The sequence below is a fragment of the Lactuca virosa genome, chromosome 3 (assembly GCF_052849685.1).
Source record: "Lactuca virosa cultivar CGN04683 chromosome 3, Lactuca_virosa_CGN04683_v6, whole genome shotgun sequence".
Taxonomy (NCBI): Eukaryota; Viridiplantae; Streptophyta; class Magnoliopsida; order Asterales; family Asteraceae; genus Lactuca; species Lactuca virosa.
The window spans coordinates 166,852,079-166,872,978 of NC_136428.1; positions in this window are offsets into that span (position 1 = coordinate 166,852,079).

Below are 20,900 nucleotides of genomic sequence, written 5' to 3' on the forward strand. Positions count from 1 at the left end.
GCGCTGGAAGGCTCGGGACATTGAGATTTTGTATTCTTTTTATGAACTTTTGAATTTGGCATTTTGAGTTCAATTGAGCATTTACTACTCATAAGACCAGTCATATGTCCCAAAGAATTAACTCATACCTGCTGTTATGCTCCAATGTTGACAAGCTTCTCACTTTCTGTTTTGCACAAGTAGCTTCGGGAGGTGTGTTCGTGTGCGATTAACTTGCTTTTAGATTTTCAATAAAAAGAGCAAGTCTAATCTCAAGGCACATGACTCATTTACCAGCTCAACCGTTTCGAAAAGATTCGGTTGCTTAGGATTGGATCAATTGTATTTTTTTTTTCAAAGAATGCAATGCAAAAATTTGGATGCAAACAAAATGCAAAGAAAATAATAAAAATTAGAATAGAAAGAAAATCTTTTTGGTTTTTGAAAAATTTTCTATGCAGAAAAATGAACAAGAAAATAAAAATTAATGCAATATGTACAAAATTAATGCAACCTACATGCAACGGAATTTATGCATGGATGGATGCCCCTCCCCAAGCTTAAAATATAGCATCGTCCTCGATGCTTGGAGAGAGGCATAGTCGGCCTATTAAGAGTCAGATGGTGGAGGATGGTAGCTGATTTGGGAATGGGTCTAAAACATTCACAAATGCACACCAATTGAATTTTAAGTAAAATATGAACGATTAAAGATATGGAAAGAATTTACCAAATCTTTCTTGGTGCCTCACAATTGTGGTGTGAACCTCCTCTTCATCCTCCCCAAGCTATCCATGAAGTATTTTTGGAGCCGGAGATTCATTTTCTAGGCATAAAAAATAAGTTTAAAACCATTTGGGACATTAAAAACAATTGAAATTTACCAAAGACTAAAAAGTTTTAAAAGAAAGAAAAAAAAACTCCGGGTTGCCTCCCGGTTAGCTGCCCTTGTTTTAAGTCGTTGGCTCGACTTGGCCCCTGAATGTGCTTTGTTCTAAGTAGGGGGCCTTTACAACACATTAACCTTCTCGCCACTTCCTTCAATTGAAAACTTATCTTCTACCTGACTTTTTTTTCTTTTTTTTAAAGCACCTGCTCACAAAATGTTTGGCATAAACAATTAGTAACACCGTGTCCCCGGCAACGGCGCCAATTTGTTAGGCTTGTCAAACCCAACAAATAAAGGGTACAAATGACTCCTTAAACAGTACTACTATGCACTAAAAACGTAGTACAAGGTAAGTAGGGTCGATCCACAGAGACACGGGACAAGTGTTTATACCTTTTTGCGTAAGGTACAAAAATGGTCATAGAATGGGGGGAATTTATAAGCAATGATTTAAACTATAGAATAAAGCAATAAGTAAATGATTGATTAAGTGAAATAAGTTCAAGATTTGTAAGTACTCCAACTCTATGCAAGACAAATTAGCAATGTGATTCCATGGATGACAAGATATTTGTTTAATTCTATCTAAGTTGGTACTTGAAAGTGTTAACAAGCTCTAACACTTTCCATTCACCATAATAATTAACCAAAACAAGCTCTTTGATTAATCCTAACCTTACCAATCTAATCTAAACAAACTCTTAGAATTAGGTTGAAAGATTGCATTAAACTTTATGTGAATGTTCCCAACAACACTCAATACTCCTAATAAGCTCAGGAGCATAAGAATGTGTGAATAAGATTCAAACTAAATTCATTCAATAGAAATCAGTTTAGTGCTTGTTACCTAGTCCAATTTACAAAACAATTACGGATTTTGCAATTGGATAACTTGATGATCTAACCCTAATTCAAATGGCCAGTAAGAATCACAATTAGAATCAAACATTCGATTGAAACAAAAACAAATTCACTAGATAGAAAATTGAAAGAAAACATCAAGTCATATGATTGAAATCACAACTAGAAGTCAAGACATAAAGTTGGAGAATCTAGGGTTCTAGCCACTCATGACTAGAACAAGATCACAAATCTAGAAAATGAAATTAAAGTTCTTACAAAATGAAATCAAATGTTCCCAAGTGTTAATCTACTTCCAAAAGCTCTGAAAATCGCCTTCTCTCTGCCCAAAAGTCGACCCCCTCCAAAAAAACCGATTGTCTCAATTATATGAGAGTAAAACTACTTTCAAAACTGTCGAGATGTTTACACGGCCCGTGTAAATTAAAGGGTGCAATTTACACGACCGTGTAAACAAGAAAAGTAGAATGCTCCTGTATATGCGTTTACACGGCCCGTGTAAATTATAGGCTTCCATTTACACGGCCGTGTAAACTCCTGTAAAACCAAAATCTTCATTTTCTTCATAACTTCCTCCTCGATGCTCCAATACCCCTGAAATTTTACCCTCAACTCTTTTTAACCTCCTAAAGCAAGATCCAACCTCCAAAAGTCCCTGAAATATTACAAAAGTGTGTGAATGCAATTGCATCATGAAAAATCCCGAAAATATGCAAAATGCATGAGTTTAAACCTAAATGCAATGTACTTTTATGAAATAAAGCTACAAAATGGGTACATGAAATGCACCTAACAGAACCGGCACGACGCTGAATGACGTAAAATATGAATTTACGATAGAGCGATATCTAGCCTTAGAGATCTAAACGAAAGTCGTAGAATACGTTAAACCGATAGTGTGCATAAAAAGAATGCCCAAATCTGACTTCGTATGAGGAAGTTATGATTTTTCTAAGTTTCAACTTAGCAGTATGCAGGCCGAAACTCGAGATTGAGATCGAGTGATATTTAGCCAAAACTTTCTAAATGAGAATTGAAGATCTCATTGATAATAGTCCAACGGTAAAAAGGCAGACGAAAACGGACGTCAGACGAAGAAGTTATGAATTTCGAACGGAGTTTTCATGTCCCGGCCTACTAAAAATAATATATTAATAATATATTAAATTTAAATTCAAAATTAGTCGACGGAGTCTAAACGAGAGTTGTAGAGCATAATCTCACCTACGCGTGGATATAAAGAACGTCGAAAACGGAGCTCGTATGCGATAGTTATGAATTTCTGAAGTTCGGGGTGCGAACCGCGATACTGTGTCAAAGTTCACGACGTGAATACAGTGTTCACGACGTGAACTCAGTGATTTGACCTTTCAGAGCCTGTCAAATGCAACCTGTGATGACGCATGCAGTGTCGACTAAGTTCACGACGTGAAAACTTAAAATTCACGACGTGAGAGCTGAAAAATGGCCCTATAAATAGAAATCAAGGGTCAGCCGATTTTGGTTGCTCCTCCCTTACTCTCCCACTCCCGATACTCTCTCTAAGCCCTATTTTAACCCCCCCGAAGCCCCGGTATCATCCCGAGACCCGAAGCTATACAAGTTTTAAACTATGTATAAAAATATATATCTTTATCTACTAATATGTTGGGTAGAACATGGGTAGATAGTTGATGTGTGATAAACAGATGAGAGGCCTCGATGTTGTTGTTGTTGATCTAGTTATCCAGCGGAGTATGGATAATGACCACAGACACTTTTTAGACAGTCATGTGGAACGCTAGCAGGCTCATAACCTGTAGGTGTTGTGAACGATGTGTTCACCGGTGTACTCTATCCCCCTCATGGTCGCCTTAGGACTTTTATTGCTGAGGAAACCCCTGGCGGTAAAGTCCATCCCGATGAAATTCCTAGATTAGGTCCCTTGAGATACATGTTGCTTTAGGGACGTAAAGTGAGGATAACGGGAATGGGTAATCGGGTTATTGTTGGTTGGTGAAATTAAATATAATTATTTATTGTGGGTTGAAAACCCTATATGCTCACCAGGCTCCCAAGCCTGACCCACTCAGTTTTGTTGTATTACAGGTAGTGGCGCGAGAGCATAAGTTGGATGACTTATCAAGATCTTTTGATATTAGACCAGTTGTTATATGTAACTGTTGTATCGTCTATCTTTTGTTGTTTATGCTTTTTGTCTGTTTATCGGAACATGACATCCCGAATATTGTTATATAATGAAAATGCATCTCTTGATGAAATGCTTTGATAAACTTTATTTTATCATATTTTGTTTTGGGAACAAATTCTGCAGCTCTTTTAAATCAATGGATTTACTCTGAAATTATTTTAAAAGCATAAATTGAAATCGGTGTTTTCTGGCCGTGATTTTGGGGATGTCACACTAGGCATTCCCGACATTGGATGACATGATAGCCAGGGCACAAGAGCGGGAGATTGATATAGCGCACATGAGGAAGAGGAAGGCTGAGTCTGGTCCGACGGGTGTGGTTTTTGCGAAGAAACCCAAGGGAGTTGAATCGAGGTCGAACGGCCAGCAAGGCCAGAGCTGCTGCGGAAAGTGCGACAAGACGCATGAGGGAGTTTGTAGAGCCGGGGTCTCATGCTGCTACAAGTGCGGCAAGACCGGACACTTTAGGAAGAATTGTACTGCCCCTACCCCCACCATTTAGACATCAGACCTGATTTGTTTTCATTACAATCATAGGGGCCACAAAAAGGCCCACTGCGCAAGTCTAGCAAGGCAGATACTCCAATGGTGAGGAGTCGGGCTTCTCAGTTGGCCGACAAGGAGGCGCGAGCCGCACCATAATGTGGTGACGGGTATCGTTCCTTGTGAATGATATCCCTGTGTTGGTGTTATTTGACTCGGGGGCCACCTGATCCTTCGTATCACTTGCGCTCAACAAGAAGTTCGCCAGATCTCCTAGCATATTAGAATATCCATTAGAGGTTAAGATTGTTGATGATTGGTCCGTCTAAGCATCAAGGGTCTATCGGGGTTGTATGTTGAATCAAGAAAAGTAACCCTCTTAAACTTCAGCTACCGCAGTCGACAAGCACCTGCAGTCAAAGTCTCATAACACCCAGAGTCTTCTTCAACCGCAGTCTCTTTTGCTAAATTAATTTACTTTGTCTATTTTCTGTAATACTCTCTATTGTCCAGTATGCCTTGCATGGCTACTCTTAGAGAGGTAATCTAGTGTACTTCCTGAGACTCTATAAATAGAGCTCATTCGTTCTTATTCAATAACAACTCTGTAGATATCTTTTCTATCTCTCTATCTAATTACGCATCTCTTCTTACTCTTAAATCTTACTAGAATATAACCGATTACAATCTCTCTTCGGAGCAAGTCTCTTGAGACTTAATCACTAAGTTTGATCTTCCTTATTAACTTGGTTTGAATGCATTCCTTTTTATGAATCAACTTATGTGTATACTTGATATAACAATAGTTGTCATTTCTATTTCTTTACCTTTCCGCAACTAACTCTCTAACTATCTAACTCTAACTTATTAATATTATTTTTGAGCTTTTAGATCCTTCGAGATTAACTATTCCGCAATATACTTGTTCTAACGTTTGTTCAAGTGTGTCAGAGCCATAGTGAAGTTTTTCTCTCAACAATTGGTATCAGAGCCATAGTGGTTGCTTTTTGAAAAACGGAACTCTGATTTTCAAAGGGCCTTGTATACCACTAAAGCTCATTTCATAAAAAAAACTTCAAAAAAATTATGGCACAATCGTTATCTCTGAATGTCTCCAACAGTGTTGGTGGTTCAAACCGAGCCCCAATACTGGTAGCAAATGAATATCATCACTGGTCACAAAGAATGGAAAGATACTTAAGAAGACTTGGTAGATATGTATGGCGATCCGTAGAAGAAGGACCACATGTCCCAATTCTTACACCAGTCCAAACTGATGGCGCTACTACCAGACTAGGAGGAGGTCAACCAGTCATGAGCCGTCCCACCAAGGATGATCTCAATAAAATGGCAAAATGATGTTGTTGCTTTTTATGAAATTTCTTGTGGAGTTGCTCCTGACAACTTTGATATTATCATAAATTGCAAATCAGGAAAAGAGATCTGGGAAGTTCTTAAGAATCTATACGAAGGCTCAGAACAACCACAAGATAAGAAGCTTACAACCGCACTCAATGAGTTCAACAACTTCAAAGCTCATACCGGCGAAAGTTTGGAAGACTCCTTCAAAAGGCTCAACCTGATAGTCACCAAGTTATCCAATGCGGGTACCATCCGAAGTAACCATGAAACAAATCTTCAGTTTCTCAATAGCTTGGGAAGACATTGGACTACGGCTAAGATGATAGTCCAAGGCGATAGAAAGATTCACTCTTTGTCTCTCTACAAGCTCTATGGAGAATTGCAAGCACAAGAATCCACCGTACTCAAAGACTGTGCTGACTTCGGAGGACCACTTGCTCTCTTAGCACAAGCTCCACATAATCAATCTTACTCTCCCTCGTATGACACTCCTCCGCGGTCATATGAAGCTGATTCAGAGTATGATGATGAAGAAGAATTTCAGAAGGCTATTGCTCTAGTTAGCCAACAGTTCAATCGACTACCACCTACTTCCTTTCGCAAAAATCAACAGTTCAACAAACCTCCATTCAACCGTAACTTCAACCCACAGAATAATCATCCTCGTTATCCCAAAAGTTCTCATCCACCACCGCAATCTCAAAATACTCAACCAAAGGAGGCACCGCAGTCTACTCAAACCACTGACTCCGGTACTCCCTCAGAAGACAAAACTGATGTTGTGATTTGTCACAAATGCAACAAAGAGAATCATTTTGCAAGAGATTGTAAGGCCAATGTAGTAACAGACAGAGCATTCTATCTTAGAATGGCTCAAGAGTTGGAAGAAAAGGAAAAGGCAAGGGCATACGTAGCCCATGTTAAAAGAGACCATCAAGTTTGGTCATCCGGAGATGATGATGAAGCCATCAGCAGTATCAAAGGAAAAGGGAAAATCTGCATGCTGGCAACTGCGGATGATGATGAGTCTACAAAGCTGGAAAAGAACTACTGCTACATGGCAAAGGATGGAACTCTAAGAATCGTCGAACAGGTAAAACACATGATCCAAACTCTAAACTATAGCATGCATGATTTTCAACCTTTCATAGATAATCTTAATGACACATGTGTTGTCGTCCTTACAGACTCTAACAAAGCCTTAGAAGAGAAGAACATTGCGTCCCAAGAAATGTTCCATGTGAGGGGACGACTGGATAACAAGAGACTAAAAATGGCTATGTTATAAAAGGACTTAGAGTTAGAAAAAGATGCAAGAATGTTGAGTGAAACACAATTAGAAATAGCTTTGAACCAGAGAGATTTAGCTCAGAGTGAAATTGTACGCTTAAATCTTTTAATCGAAAAATTGTTCAATGAAAGTGAAGCTATTGAAAATTTGGTAAATAATGGAACCATGGACAACACATACAATTGGGGTTGGTCAAATGGATATCCTACCGCAATGGATTCCTCACCCCAGTTTAACAAAGATAGACTGTATGTCCCTCCAGACCAAGAATTTCATTTCCCAGTCAATGATAAGACTTTTCCCGAAGCCATCAGAACACACTTCGGTAGACTCCATAATCTAAGCAATAACTATGTCATTGAGGAAATCGTGCCTAAGGTTTTAGGTCACACATGTGATCAAATTCCTATCTGTGGCACCATTTACCCAAATTCTCAAACCACATCTAAAGTTGAGGAAGAAATAGTTGTCGAGGGTCCGGAAGTCTCGCAAGACTTTCCATCTCTGCCCTCAGACCGCAGTGTCTCTCAATGTAGCCAAAAGTCCCACAAAAGTTCCACTGAAGTCCCAACGAAGACTTACTCTGCGGTAGTCAAATCATCCCTACCGCAGTCCTCGAACAAAGGTTCTGCAACTCTTCAACCGATTCATCACGGATTACCAACAGAAAATTTTGAAGTGGGTCAATGTTCTCAAATCCCTGAATCTTCACGTTCTGATGACTTAAACCCTCGTTTTCATAAACTTTCTAAGGATTCGAGGAAACTGCAGTTGAACAACAAAGACTGTTGTTCACCAAAATCCTTAGCTAAAAAGGATTTCATAGAGTAAATTCGATCCCGAGGCACAAATAGACAAACTTTTTCGAAAAACAAGAAGCATGTCAGATTTCCAAAATCCAAGAGTCCGGAAAAATTTGTTTTCTCACACTACTTTTTAAAAAACTCTCCCATCAAGAAAACACACAAAAAGGAATGTACGGTTTCTACAGTCATTCCTAGCTCATCTGACACAACCCAAAAGAGTGTAAAGTCTTTTCGAAACAATGGTTTTCAAGTCTATTCCTCAAATGATCCGAAATGGAAAGGTATCTTACCCACTCCAACACTTTCAAAGTCATGTCAAAATTTTAACAAGTGGAAGGGTATTTTACCAAATCCACCAAAAAGGACTCAAAGATCTGCACGTGCTAAACCTCGTTCAAAACAAACTTTTTCAAAATCCAACAACACTCATGTCAGATATCACCAACCTCGGACCAGTCACAAGTTTAACTCATCCTCTGGACCACGGACCAAAAATGGTGTCAGAACTAAAGACAGAATCTCAGCTTGTAAATGTCAATGTAGTTGTCAAAACAATTCATCCTATGTCAAATCTAGTTGGAGTCAGAAACCTCGTAACTTTTCAAAAAGGCACAACACTCCAAAAGTGCACAAACATCCAAGACTAGGATTAAAAGTTGACAAGAGACCCGTCCCTGCAACCTCGGTCCATGCATCGTTCAGAAATTCACCAATTGTCCCAGGCTCCAAACTAGTTTGGATGCCTAAACTAACCATGTAATTTTCAGGCTTTGTGCAAGAAGGAACAAGAAGATGAATGGTTAATCGACAGTGCCTGCTCCTTGCACATGACCGGAAGATTAGAATACCTTCGGGATTTCAGGCCAATTTGCAATGGTGGAAATGTCACATTCGGCAACAATGTGAATGGGGTCATCCTAGGTTACGGTGTTCTCACTACAGGGAACTTCTCTATTCAGAAGGTTGCTTATGTAGAAAGCCTCAAACATAATCTCATCAGTGTTGGCCAACTATGTAAGGCAGGCCATCGAGTTGAATTTGATGATCAATTTTGCTACGTAATGACAAGTGATAGGAACACATGTCTGATCAAATCCCGATCCGAAGGTACCATGTATTCTCTGGATGTCTCTCTGAACATAGGCAGACTACAGTTGTGTTTCCTATCCAAAGCCGTATCCGAAGTCAGCTGGCTATGGCACCGCAAGCTAGCTCATCTCAACTTCAGATACATCAACAATTTGGTCACCGGAGAACTAGTCAGAGGACTCCCTATTCTCAAATTCAGCAATGATACTCTCTGTCTGGCATGTGAATGTGGAAAGCAATCCAAAGCAAGTCATCCTATTGTGATTGACTCTTCAATTTCTGAACCTCTGGAGCTTTTGCACATTGATCTCTGCGATCCATCCACCGTAGCCAGTCTCCATCACAAGAAATACATACTGTTTATTGTAGATGACTTTACACGCTTCACATGGGTCTTCTTCCTTATACTCAAGTCAGAAACACCGCAGATTCTTATCAATTTCATCAGGGAGATAGAACTATAGATCAAGCTACTAGTGCGATGTATCCGCAGTGATAATGGAACCGAGTTTGCTAATCATCTTCTCAACAGTTTCTTGGTTTCAAAGGGTATCACTCACAATTTCTCAGCTCCCTATACACCGCAACAAAATGGGGTAGTAGAGAGAAGAAATCGCACCCTAGTGGAAGCAGCAAGATCCATGCTAAACTTTGCACACCTCCCTCTCTACTTTTGGGCTGAAGCTGTAGCCACCGCATGCTTTGTTCAAAACCAAAGCATTGTGTGCAAACGTCTCAACCAAACACCATATGAGGGCCTTAACAACCGAAAGGCAAATGCCCGCTTCTTTCATATCTTTGGGTGTAGATGTTTTATGATCAACAACCGAGATCATCTTAACAAGTTTGCACCGAAGTCTGATGAAGGCATCTTTCTTGGCTATTCCACAAACAAAGTTTCCTACAGGGTTCTCATCAGACGTACAAGGCTAATCATTGAAAGCTTCGATGTGAAATTTGATGATTATCACATCCACAACACCCCTCCATCCACTGAAACCACATCAATCCTGGAAAGTGATATTCCCGCCTCTTCGGTTCCTTTAAATCTAGTTGAAGTCAACTATGACGATCTCTTCGACCCTGTTGAAACAACGAAATTATCCGAAGTTCTTGTGTCTCCGGAAGCTCAACAACAGCACGCTGATGTATCAGGTCCATCACTATCCGAAGTAGCATCTCTCAATAATTCCACCTCGCCGGTTGAGGGGGAAAGCTCTACTCCGGATCAAGCAACAACCATCGAGGTTCCAGTACTTGATGTTGCTCAAGTTCCCATCCGCAGAGAATCATTACCATCAAACGTATCTTCGGATTCGGATGATGAAAACATAGAGAACATTGACACAAGAACAGACCCAAGGATCATCACTCTCCCATCTACAATCCAGAGGGAACCTTCTCAGGTTCCAGAGGAACTCCCATAAGCAATCCAGTGGGAACCACTCCCATCTGCCCCAGAAAACACAATTCTCGCTCCAACAATCCAAGATGATTCCGCAGGATGTTCTCAAATCCACGGGGAACTGCCATCTCCAACCGCAGAGTCTTCTGATATCGTAGACATTCCCTCCACCGCAGCTGCTGATCATCTGCAACCTCGTCTACACGTATGGACGAAGGACCACCCACCAGGTCAAATCATTGGCAACCCATCCATAGGTATCCAGACTCGATCTTCCAAGGAATTATCCGATCATTGTCACTACGCAACATTTATGTCCTCGGTCGAGCCCCGAACGATCAAAGAAGAATTACTTGAACCTGACTGGATATCCTCAATGCAAGAAGAGCTAGAAGAATTCCAAAGAAACAAAGTATGGTAGCTCGTTCCGAAGCCACGTGGTCACACCATTGTTGGCACTAGATGGGTATTCAAAAACAAGCTGGATGAATCTGGTGCGGTAGTCAGAAACAAGGCAAGGTTAGTTGCAAAGGGATATAGTCAACTTGAAGGCATTGACTACGATGAAACGTATACTCCGGTAGCACGCATGGAAGCTATCTGAATCTTTCTAGCATACGCAGCCCACAAGAATATCAAGGTTCATCAAATGGATGTAAAAAGTGCCTTTCTCAATGGGGAACTAAAAGAGGAGGTTTATCTTCAGCAACCTCCCGGCTTTGAAAGTGTTGAATTCCCAAATCACTGCTACAAGCTTGAAAAAGCAGTCTACGGTCTGAAGAAAGCCCCAAGAGCATGGTACGAGACTCTTTCTGAATTTCTTGTCTCGTCCGGGTACAAGAGAGGAGTGATTGATCCCACTTTATTTAGAAAAGCAAATGGTAGTCACCTTACGCTCGTACAAATATATGTGGACGATATCATCTTCGGATCAACTGATCAAGGAATGGTGATTGAATTTGCTAAGCTCATGACCAACAAGTTCCAAATGAGCATGAATAGAGAGATTAACTTCTTTCTAGGACTTCAAGTGAAACAAATTCCTCAAGGAATATTCATTCATCAAGAAAAATACACCACAGAACTGCTAAAGAGATATTCTATGGACAATTGTTCTTCGGCTAAGGTCCCCATGGCCTTCGAATATAAGATCTCTGCTGATCCCTCAGGCGAATATGTGGATCACAAGACTTATAGAGGTATCATAGGCTCATTAATGTACCTCACCGCAAGCCGACCAGACATCGTCTTTGCAACTGGTGTATGTGCAAGGTATCAGGCTGACCCAAAAGTGTCTCACATGACCACAACTAAACAAATACTACGGTACCTTAAAGGAAGCAAGTCTCTTGGATTATGGTACCCCGCAGGCAATGACTTCAGCCTTCAAGCATTCACAGATGTGGATCACTCCGGATGCATATTAGATCGCAAAAGTACCTCAGGAGGATGTGAATTTCTGGGAGGAAGACTCGTCAGCTGGTCATCAAGGAAACAAAGTTGTGTTTCTCTATCTACCGCAGAAGCCGAGTATGTGGCCGCAGCCAGCTGTTGTTCTCAAGTCCTTTGGATGAAAACACAACTCATGGACTATGGATATAGAATGTTGCGGATACCGATCTATTGTGACTCTGAAAGTGCTATAGCTATCTCTGACAATCAAATTCAGCACTCCAAGACTAAGCATATTGAACTACGGTATCACTTCATCAAAGACCACATCCTGAAAGGTAACATTGAACTCATCTTTGTCCACACTCATGAAGAGATTGCTGATGTGTTCACTAAGGCACTTGATTCTACAAAACTCAACAGTTTCTTACAAATTTTAGGAATGACGAATTCGGACCCACAATTGTTCTTGAATTGATAGGTACCGCAGACCACTCTTGGTCTCTGCTGCGGTCCTAACTGAAAGTTACTTATGATAGATGGTTTCAGTATATCCTGTGTACCGCAGTCTATGTACCGCAACCATATATCATATTTATCCTTCACTGGTCCTTATTGTTTGTTATTACTAACTTCTTGTACAAGTGTTCTCCTCAGTTCCTCTACTGCAGACATTCATCTGTTCATCCGCAATGACATCTGGTCATCCGCAATGAAATCTCCATCCGCAACCACCTTGATAGTTTCTCAACAGTTTCATTAATCTTTGATCCATGGTGTGCTATTTAATGATCCTTCGTTAAATAAGAAAACATTAAATAAAAAAATTCCTTGAGAAACCGTCCCCTCTCCTTTTTGAATAAACCTTGTGTCAGACTTATTTTACGTATGATGACAACAAGAACGTTTTTCCATAAACAAATCCTTAATCTGTCTTTTCCTCTTACCCAGCACGTCCAATCCGTTAGAACTTCTCTTTGCACAACGGATTAAATCAACCCCATCCACACGATCACCTGACGTGATGTTGTACGTCTGACAGTTCATTAAATGGAAAACCCTTTTTGGTAAATCTCAAAAAAAATTGTTTAAACCGTTTCATATTATGTGGCTGAGATTTAATCTCCCAAATCAAAAGAACCCCCCAAACGTCCTTTTTACCTTATCCTTTTTACCTAGGGTAAAAACAGTTACTGTTCAAATCCATCACTATAAAAACCCTTCTTCGTCCCAAAAACACTTTACGCTCTCTGAACTTTGAATCCCTTCTCCATTTTCGCACTCTGTTTTCTACACCTTCTCTCAAACTCCTACAATGGTGAAATCCGGTGTATCCAAGAAACACTCCAAAGCATCTGGATCAGTGAACCCTACTGGTTCAGACTCTGCTTCAAGACATCCCCACCTACGATTGCTTCAAGCAATTTCAGAGCCGTGTTCGAAGACCATCCATCCTATAATGCCCCAATCAAACCGATGATCAAGTTTCTGAACAATCACCCCCTCTTTGGTCCCTTCGATTCGTTCACAGACGTTGTCCCGCTTTCAACCCTATTCAAATGTGCCTTTTCAGCCTATCGACCACTCGAGAACCCACAAGAAGTGCATCTTAATCTTGTTAACGATTCTTTAGTCATTCTGTCTAAAGAAAAGTTTCTCTCCGCTATTAACCTTCTTGTTCATCCTTCAATCAAGATTTTTTCTCCATCCATGGCGGACATCACTTCTGCACTTTAGCAGATGGGATATCAGAAGAAAATCAAAGGCATTGGGGAATTCAAGAAAAACCAACTGCCTGCGGTCTGGCAATTCGTTTGCCATTTTGTCATCCGCAGTCTATCCGGCAGAACCGGAGGCACGGATAACATGGGACTCAAACTCCTTGAGTTAGTATGGAATATCTACACTGGCCATGACGCAAACTACGGTCAGATTCTATGGGACGATTTCCTGCAATACATTCCCAAGGAGAGCCCAAGGGAGAACCCTACCGAACTTACGTTTGCAAGGTTCTGGTCCCTCTGCATTTCAGACCTCCATGCGGATGCATGAATCAGCATGGGAAACGACATCAACTTCTTTGTCACCAAGGACCTCAAAAGGTACAATCCCTCATCTGATCAATCTGTTTTTGGACCTATTAGAAGACTTCCAACCCACATTCTCTCCACTCTTGGTATTGAGATTGCTGATGTCTCAGATCATATTGAGGCTACGGAAGGTATTGCCCCATACCTTCCTACCCCGCCTCTTCAAACCCCATCCGCAATCATTAACCCTGGAAGTACCACAATCCCATCTTCCACTACTCTCTCCAATATTTCTCAAAGAAGAAATAAATTATCCTAAACCCATCAAGGCCCCCGTAACGTGTCCAAGAAACAAAGAACACCAAAGAAAGATGCACCAAAACCTACCGCACCCTCACATAAACGGAAAATCACTCCACCCTCACCCACTAATGATAGTGACTCTGATGAGGATGCGCAACCAATTGCCATCCTTAAGAAAAGAAAAACCAATCCTACTGGCCATATGCGTGACCGGACAAATACCGAAGCCTCTCAAAAGGCTCTGGTAGTCCTTGGGGTGTCCGCAGACCCATTCAACACCACTATCCTTTTCCAATCAAACTCAGAAAGCAAGTCTGATTCATCACATCGTGGAGACACCCCCCAAGTTCACTCCCCAGAGGATGACACTGGTTCACGCCCTAAGGTCTCCAGGGCTTCCCGACTGCATTTCTTTTGTCCCGAGGAGTTGAACTCCATCCTCTTGAACATAAACCAAACACTTCAAACACCTTCCCAACCGCAGGGCAATTCTTCCGCCCTTGCCGGAACTGAGCCAAGGCCAAACTTGACTACGGGTCAAGGAGACCGAGGAAGCTCAGGAAATCCTACTCTTCTTACATCAGTAACAGGTGGTTTAGGCACGGTGAGCACAAATGTGCTAGGATCCGTGGACCTGAAGGACACTTCGGTGCGATTCCAATGATTTGACAGAGAAGAATCTAATGACTCATGGTTGCACTACACTCCGGTGTCTGAGTCGGATGTCAAGAAATATGCCGCTCTCCGTAAGGCATTCCAAGCACGAAAAGAACAGCAAATCAAGCAACAGCAACAGAAGGAATAGGAAATCTAATCAGTGGCTAAGTATTGAGCAGACGCAATTAACAATGCCAATACCGTAGACACCATACTGAAGATTCAAGACTGGATGACTGCAATGGCTGAGACGATCCTAAACGCTCAATCCACTAGTGAAGGTGCAGGTCCGTCCAAAGTCACTCCAACTCCAACTAGAAATCCAATCCCAACTCCCATTATTCAAGAATCCCAAGACGAAGGAACCGCAATAGAGGTCAGCTCTGCTCCCACTTTCGGTGATGATGATGTACATCTTCAAGAAGTAAACAACCCCAGTCCTTCTGATGATGATCTCATGATGTTTGATGAAGAAGAAGAATCCAGTGGCTCTCATCATTCAACTTCTAAGCCCAAAGAGAAGAAGAAAAAGAAGAAGAATGCCATCACAAGAAAAGAGTTTTCGAGCCTGCAAGCAAAGGTCGATCAAATTCTCGTTGCGGTCAAGCCAACTCAACCGCAACCAGAAGACACGTCCGGACCGCAGTCCCTGATCGAAAGGATCGAACGCTAGGAAACTCGTGAGAGATTGGCTGCAGAAAGAATTTCTCTCAAGGTAGAAATGGGAATTCGGTCCTTGGATAACAATCGACAAGCAGACCACAAGGCATTCATGGCTGCTGCGGAACGCCTCATCTCTGAGGTGTCCGCAATCAAGAAAGACCTACAGGCAGCTATTGCGGACCAAGCCACCCAATCTCAGAAGCTGATAGCTGAGAATCACACCGCATATGAGTCCACTATCTCAGTCCTTCAAGCAACTATCAACCGCCTGCAACGATCTCTGTCAACCAACTTCTACAGTCCTGAAATCCTTCAACTCACCAAGGATATTCACAGACTACTCTTCAACTCCACCATCCCCAACAATAAACAATTGGCGGATGCCCTGAAAGCTCAATTTCAAGAAGTTTATGCCAAAGTTGATGGACTACGACAATGGCTTGAGGAAGCTCCTCAGTTGCATTCCTCAAGAGGGGGAAGTGAAGAAGAAGTCCATCACTCCAATCACTCCATCTCACAATATCAAAGTCCCCCCATCATTATAGAAAGAATTCCTACACCGCAACATTCACCGCCACCATCTCATCAGACACCACCACAAGAAGAGACCAATCCTGAGAAACCAGAGACTCCCCCTCACTTCAAAAATCTGGTGGATCACATGTCCTCTCCAAGCTCAAATGAATCCCCTGCCACCACCCAAAGGAAAAAAGACTGGAAAGTAGTTAAACTTGCTGAGCTCATATGGAGAGAATGCGGTTTTGACACTATCATGGATGAATCCTTGATAAACTCTTGGATCAATCCCCACCGCAGACTGTTGGATGACGACTACAAACGATATCTCACATATGTTGAACCCCCTTCGGATGGCTACTGGGATGTTCCAATCTCCCCAAATGCTAAATACTTCACAGTGTTTGAGCAGGTCGACCGCAGCCTTCCAGACCACAAAAGACTGCCAATGGAATTCGAGACACTTAGCCGATTTTATGCTAAGCATGCCTCTCCCATTGAGAGAATATGGTCTAACGATAGACCATCCGCAGTCAAAAACTTCAAGCCTCGGAAGTTCATGAAGGCGGACTTCATCCAATATACTCTCACTAGAAGGGAACACGACTATGTCCGCACCCAAGCTGACTTCCCCTGGATGAATCTGGAAGAAGTCTTTCTCATAGCAAAGGTGTTCCAGAACAAGTCAGAGAAACACCCGAAGATGAAGATAGCGCTTGAAAAGGCTAGTACCTTTTTGAAGGAAACGGTCTGTGACTTTGCTAAAATCGACGCAGACATCTAGCCCACAATTGCCAAAAAGATTGATCTGCCACCACTCGATCCTACACCAATGCCTACCGAAGGTTATGAAGAAAGATCCTTAGGTGCAACCAACTTCCCTAAACTCGGAATCATTTTCAAAAGGAAGATCGATAAAGTAAAACACTTCATTCCTATGACCGCCATGTATCGCCTCACCAAGAAGCAACTTGAAATTTGTCGAACCGCAGTTGAAAGATCAAAGCACACAACTGTTGAAGTCAAGTTCGAGATTTTAAGGAGGATTATTTGGTTGGAAAATGTCAGGAAGTTTTGGTGGATCCTGATCAAGTTTCTTAAACTTGATAGCTGAGCGAAAGTTAAAGAGGTCACTTAGGGGGAAATTGTTGAATCAAGAAAAGTGACCCTCTTAAACATCAACTACCGCAGTCGACAAGCACCCGCAGTCAAAGTCTCATCAGCAACCACACCCGGAGTCTTCTTCAACCATAGTCTCTTTTGCTAGATTAAATTACTTTGTCTATTTTCTGTAATACTCTCTATTGTCCAGTATGCCTTGCATGGCTACTCTTAGAGAGGTAATCTAGTGTACTTCCTGAGACTCTATAAATAGAGCTCATTCGTTCTTATTCAATAACAACTCTGAAGATATCTTTTCTATCTCTCTATCTAATTACTCATCTCTTCTTACTCTTAAATCTTACTAGAATATAACCGATTACAATCTCTCTTCGGAGCAAGTCTCTTGAGACTTAATCACTAAGTTTGATCTTCCTTATTAACTTGGTTTGAATGCATTCCTTTTTATGAATCAACTTATGTGTATACTTGATATAACAATTGTTGTCATTTCTATTTCTTTACTTTTCCGCAACTAACTCTCTAACTATCTAACTCTAACTTATTAATATTATTGTTGAGCTTTTTGATCCTTCGAGATTAACTATTTCGCAATATACTTGTTCTAACGTTTGTTCAAGTGTGTCTCAAAGTTTTTCTCTCAACATTATATATTGGGGATGTACGTCAAGCGTTATTCTATTGACTTGGTTCCCATTCCTTTGTGCGGGGACAAGGTCATAGTTCGGATGGACTGTTTGAGCCCCAATGGGTAGTGATTGATTGTGAGTTCCAGCAAGTGCGAGTGCGGACCCCAAGTGGGGGAGAGTTGGTGGTCGAGGGAGAGAGAGTTCGGCGCGGCCCAGTTCTCTATTCACCTGCTAGGGCCAGATGATATCTTTTTCAGGGCTGCTCTGGGTTTGTTCCCTACATTATGGATACTCGAGAGAAGGATAGGGCGATGGTGGATAAGGTGCCTGTTATACAAGAGTACCCGGACGTGTTTCCGGAGGATTTACCCGGAGAGAGGCAAGTGGAGTTTCGAATCGATTTGGTTTCTGGTGTGGCTCCAGTAGCCAAAGCACCATATCAATTAGCTCCACCAGAGATGTAGGAGTTATCTGCACAGCTGCAGGACCTGTTAGATAAGGGATTTATCTGCGAGAGTAGTTCTCCTTGGGGTGTACCGACCTTTTTGTAAAGAAGAAGGATGGGTCGCACTGAATGTATATTGACTACCGCAAGTTGAACAACGTAACGGTGCAGAACCGTTATCCATTCCGGAGCATCGATTATTTGTTTGATCAGCTTCAGGGGGTATCTTGGTTTTCCAAGATTGATCTGCACTAAGGGTATCACCAAATGAGGGTCAGGGAGGATGATGTGCAGAAGACAGCCTTTCGAACTCGTTATGGCCATTACGAGTTCGTGGTGATGCCTTTTAGGCTCACGAATGCTCCATCCGTGTTCATGGACCTCATGAGCCGCGCGTGTGACATCCCCAAATTCACGGTCATTTTAAAAATTTTATTTATGCTTATTTGAAAATCAGAGTATTCATTTTTAAAGAATAATATTGCGAAATTTGTTCCTAGAAAACATGATAAATATATTATCAAAGCATTTCCGAAGAAATGTATTTTGTTTATATTAAAACTTTGGGATGTCATCGTCAATATAGAAACATAATCATAAATAGGTGTTACATTCATTTACACTAGTGATCTACATCTCCTTTAATCTCTGAGTGTAATGTAGCTTCGTATCAAAACCTATGATACAAATAAACTGAGTGGGTCAGGTTGGGAAACCTGGTGATTACATAGGGTTTTCAACCCACAATAATATAGTTATTATGTTTCATCATCAATCAAATAAACCAATTACCCATCCCCATTATCTTCTTTATTCTTAAGTATCTTCCCTAAGAATCATCAATTCCTCAATTTTTATTCCTAAGGGTTGTCCTAAGGAATAGGCACAAAGTCCATCGCTTCCAGGGTATATATAACAGGCACTAAGTCCATAGCTTCCGATGTTATCGATTAGGCACTAAGTCCATAGCTGCTAATGTACATTTATAGGGCACTAAATCCATAGATGTCGAGGTTATTTGTTAGGCACTAAGTCCACAGCTGTCGGGGTTTATCTCTTTTATTGACAATATTATGTTAGGGAGTCCACCCAAAATACGTGTCAATAGGTTTTTAGAGTACATCTGATGAACATATCGTTCACAACACCTAGAGGTTGCGAGCCTCCTAGTGTTCCACTGGACTGTCTAGAATAGTCTGTGGTTGTCATCTATACTCTGCTAGATAACTGGGCCATCGCTTGGGTCAAGGCTTCTCATCATCTTTTACCTCTCATAAGCTATATCATCTTTCATCTCTCATCTCATCTCATTTTATCTTTCATCTACCCATCTTTACCCATCATAATTATAGGTATAAAATACGTATACAGTTTGAATTGAATAAAACATGTATATTTTTGTTCTATCAACATAGATATCAGGAATACAAATAATATGCACACATAGCTCGTAATTTATATTAAATAGTTTGTATCTATGTGTAAGATGAAAATAAATATGCACTCACTTGTTAAAGTGATGACTCCAAACTCGGACAGTGCTTCGCTTCTAACGTTTCTATTTTCCTTTAACGAACCCTAATATCATTACCGCTAGATTTTAGTCTAACATTTATAACGACTATTTACGAGCGATATTGTTTTAAAAGTGTTAAACAATACTTTTCAACCACAATGTACAGACAGGGGCCAGACATGAAACACTGGAGGGCAGGACCATTTTGGCATTATAGCACTTCTGAAATCCAACAACCCTATGTTGCCCTTCAAATGGGATTTCACGTACCGCGAGTAGTTAAAACATATTATAATAACACTTTTATATTATATTTTATAATATATTTATTGTTTATAAGTTCATAATAACGATATTGAACTTAAGCATAAGCTATACTTGAAGTAGAGTAAGCATAACTCACTTACCTGGAGGTTTGGCTAAGAACCGGGCTCTGCGGGGCAGACTTCCAAGCCAAAAGCTCTTCTTTTTGGAGCCTTCTTGTGCTCCGAGGCTTTCCTATATCAATTAGGAGTTACTAGGGCCTTGGGAGAGGTTTAGAGAGAAGTTAGAGAGAGAGAGAGAGAGAGAGAGAGAAGGATTATGGTGTGAGGAAAAAGGGTGAGCTTCGCATGGTATTTATAGGCTGAAAAATTGCCCAACTCGGCGTGTTTGAGCCTCCAATTTGTCGAGTTGAGTGCCAAGTGTCACCATCTGGTGGCAAGGCGTGGGGAGGAAGCAATGGTCCAGATTAAGCCACGTCATCCCTTTCGCAGCAGCACTCTTCCGACTTCTAAATTTCGAAACATTCGCATACGAGCTCTGTTTTCGACGTTCTTTATATCCACGCCTAGATATTGACAGGATCTACAACTCTCCTTTTGACTCCATCGACTAAATCTCGAACGATTTTAAATTTAACAGTATGAGAAGATTACATTGTTTAACGACTTTGTAAAATTCATAACTTCTCTATACAGACTCCGTTTTTTACTGAATTTTTATCGTTGAACTCCTATTAATGAGATCTTCAATTCTCCTTTACGTTGTGTCGGCTAAAAATCGATTGATCTAAAATTCGAATTCTGGGTTGTGCATATCTATGCTAAATCTTAGAAAAATCATAACTTCCTCATAAGAAGTCAGATTTGGACGTTCTTTTTATGTACGTTCTCGATTTAACATTTACTACGACTTTCGTTTAGATTCCTAAGGCTAAAAAGTAATTTATCAAATATTTACTTTTTATGTTACACGGTGTCGTGCCGGTTTAGGCGTAAAACTTTGATGGG